This window comes from Lygodium microphyllum, chromosome 9 (genome assembly GCF_053477565.2).
Source record: "Lygodium microphyllum isolate KBCC chromosome 9, Lygodium_microphyllum_v1.1.10, whole genome shotgun sequence".
Lineage (NCBI taxonomy): Eukaryota > Viridiplantae > Streptophyta > Polypodiopsida > Schizaeales > Lygodiaceae > Lygodium > Lygodium microphyllum.
The window spans coordinates 141,086,825-141,089,948 of record NC_141143.1 but is presented as its reverse complement, the minus strand read 5'-3'; the positions used below and the strand labels follow the sequence as shown (position 1 = coordinate 141,089,948).

The 3,124-nt window shown below is 43.5% G+C and overlaps 1 pseudogene; it reads left to right on the top strand.

Moving 5' to 3' along the window:
* The first annotated feature begins 585 nt into the window (after positions 1 to 585).
* On the top strand, positions 586 to 2,514 carry LOC148031654 (syntaxin-125 pseudogene; annotated as a pseudogene).
* Positions 2,515 to 3,124: the final 610 nt, after the last annotated feature.

The window sequence follows — 3,124 nt, the reverse complement described above, 5'->3', positions numbered from 1 at the left end:
TACCCAAGAAATGGTCAATATGAATCCAAGTCAAGATTCACTGAAAGAGACTCTCTTTTGCCCATAGGGAAGCCAATGAACATGTATGCCCTATTCATACCCCTACATACATCAAAGTACTAACTCTTCCAAAGTGTAGGGCTGAAGTAGATTGTATGGTCCATTCATTGCATACTCATCCCTGCATTCCATTTGTCCAAGAGAGAATACATCTTGCTGCCATTCTTCATTACCCTGTTGCATCCATAACATTGAACCATTTGTCCATAGATGTTCATTGATCAATTTCCATTGATCAAACAACCAAATACTTGAGCATCATACCCTTGAATGGTGAGTCAAATACAACTCGCTAAGCACTCAGTTGCATTTGAAGTTGTGTGTTTCCAATTGAAAGATCAGTTTCTAGTCCCTTCGTGGCAATTTCAACATGTGTTTTCTCTGCCTACTTCAATAAAACCCATCCTTGCGCAAGATTTTAGTATGGAAATATATGTAACAACATTTGGAGAAATGCCATCCTGCTACATCTGTACAAACTGGCTTAAAGCTTCCTTGTCAAACCCATGTTCAACATATCTAGTAATGGATGCAGTCCATGAGACTATATATCTGACTGCCAGATCATTAAACACTTTCTGTGCTTCTTGTTCTATTGCCCCAATCAAGCCACAAGCTTTCAAGCTGCATACATAAGCAGTAGGATCTAGATGCAAACCCTCAAGTTGCATCTGCTTAAAACAAGTTAGTGCTTACTCAGCAAGGCCTTGTTCAAGATATCTTACAATTAGTGCACTCCATGCAACAACATCTCGATCTGTTAGCTTGTTAAAAATGTCCTGTGCTTCTATAAGGGAGCTAGCTTTGCTGAACAAATCGACCAAAGCAGTGCCAACAGAAGTATCATTCTCCAACCCCCTATTGACAATATCAAAGTGCAAATGACAGCCTCTTTCTAAGCTGGCAAAACCTCTGACCACTTCTCATCAGAGAAAAGGTGCCTTGCATTGCTAATCAGATGTACAAATGCAGCAATGCCTATTGCTGCCAAACTTTGATGAAACCGTTCTGTAAATCCTATCAACAGATGTAAAATTTTCCCCACAATAGGGTTGACAACACCATAAAACTTCACAAAGAGATCAGCCACAAGTTGCAATGCTAGAGTGCAAGTCTCGTAGAGCCATGCTTCTACTTCAACGTCATTTTGTTCACCCTCAAGTTCCTCATCTAATTGTTTAGGAGCTGCATCGTCAAACCCCCTGGAGCTTGTGGAGAAGTGCTTAAGGGATTGCTTTGACGGCTCGCAAGTCCACAGGAGGCAAGGCAGCTATAATGCTACAGAAATGCAGGAATCACTTGTTGGACAGGGTACGGAATATGTGATAAATGAGATAGGAGAGCACTTGTTGGACAGGGTACGGAATATGTGATAAATGAGATAGGAGAGCTCCATCTCCTTCCTATTCACTCTTCGAACCATCATTTAGTCATCAGTATGCAAATCTTCGTGAAGACCCTCACATCAGCTCTTCCCCTTGCCTTTCAACAAACACTCTGACTCTATACTTCTAGCTTCATTGCACTCCAGTTTTCTCACAATGGGACTACTGATGTTCTTACTGTCTCTAAGTTAGGAGACAAGGTCACTGCAGATAATCTGTCTGAATTGTCAATCAGCAGAGCTTCTGTCTCGAATGGTGAAGGTAAGGGAAGGAAAGATGATGATACTACATCTGGGATGAAAGCTGGAAACAGAGTGGCAATTTTTTGGGATCGTGAAAAAGATAAGAAAGTTCCACAACCAGAAGACTCTGATGGTGGAGGATGAAGATGACGACTCAGAGTCTGACGGAGAGGAGCTCGATGAAATTCCTGTCCAGGAATCTCGCTCCAATGCAGTTTACAACTCCATCGTCCTCCATGAAAAGCTTAAAGAGATCAGCTGGCTTGGTGACTTAGACTGGTTGCAAACTCTAACAATCGCATACAGTGAGCCTGGTGACATCGATGTTAACGGCGACTTAGTCTGATGGTGGAGGAGGTCCTGGTTGCGAGGCCGGATCATCCACAGATCGCACCAGGATGTCCATCACAGATGGCCTTCGTCGCACCTCGAAGGACATCATGGACGATTTCCAGACCCTCCGCGAGAAGATGATGTCTCAGTATAAGGACACCATTGCAAGACAGTATTTCACAGTCACAGGCAAAGAGGCCGACGATGCCACCATTGAGCACATGATCGACACCGGTGAGAGCGAGACCTTCTTGCAGAAGGCCATCCAGGAGCAAGGGAAAGGGCAAATCATTGAGACGATTAAGGAGATCCAAGAGAGGCACGAGACCGTGAAGGAGATTGAGAAGAATCTGATGGATCTGCATCAAATCTTCCTGGACATGACGGCCCTGGTCGAGGCACAAGGTGAGCAGCTGAACAATATCGAGGCCGCGGTGCAGAATGCCTCATCCTTCATCGACAAAGGCAACAAGAAACTCGAGGAGCGTGGCTAGCTTGGCAGGAAATAACAGCAGATGCACGACACACAGTCCATTGTCACATGTACAATCGAAAGAGGCTCTTGCATCATCATCCAAAGGCAGAAGGCTTTCCTTTATGAGGCGAGCTTCTATGAAGGCAGATACTCTGGTCTCAAGGAGCAGGCACAGCAAAAGAAGCAGAACATTGAGTCGGTGAAGAAATGGAGGAAGATGAGACAGGACAACAATTTTGCTTTCTCTTCACCAAAATACCTCCAGCCATAGTTGTGTAAACTCCCAAGAAAGCTGCCATTAATGCTTCTGCATGTAGTCCTTGTGGTCAAGAGATGTTGTGTAAACTCCCAAGAAAGCTGCCATTAATGCTTCTCCATGCAGTATGCCTTCAACTCCAGTTACATAGAAATGATGCTTGTAATTAGATCTTCCATGAAAATGACCTCCCCAGCCAGATCATAATCATGAAAATGATGGAATTTAAGCATGCCTTGGATCAAAGCAAGGCTCTGATACCAATGTAATGAAAGGTCCTAGACTACCATAAAATCTAACTATGGAACAATGGAAAATGAAGAAATCACTACATTAACCTATGGTGAAAACATGAATACAAGAAAGGATTCTT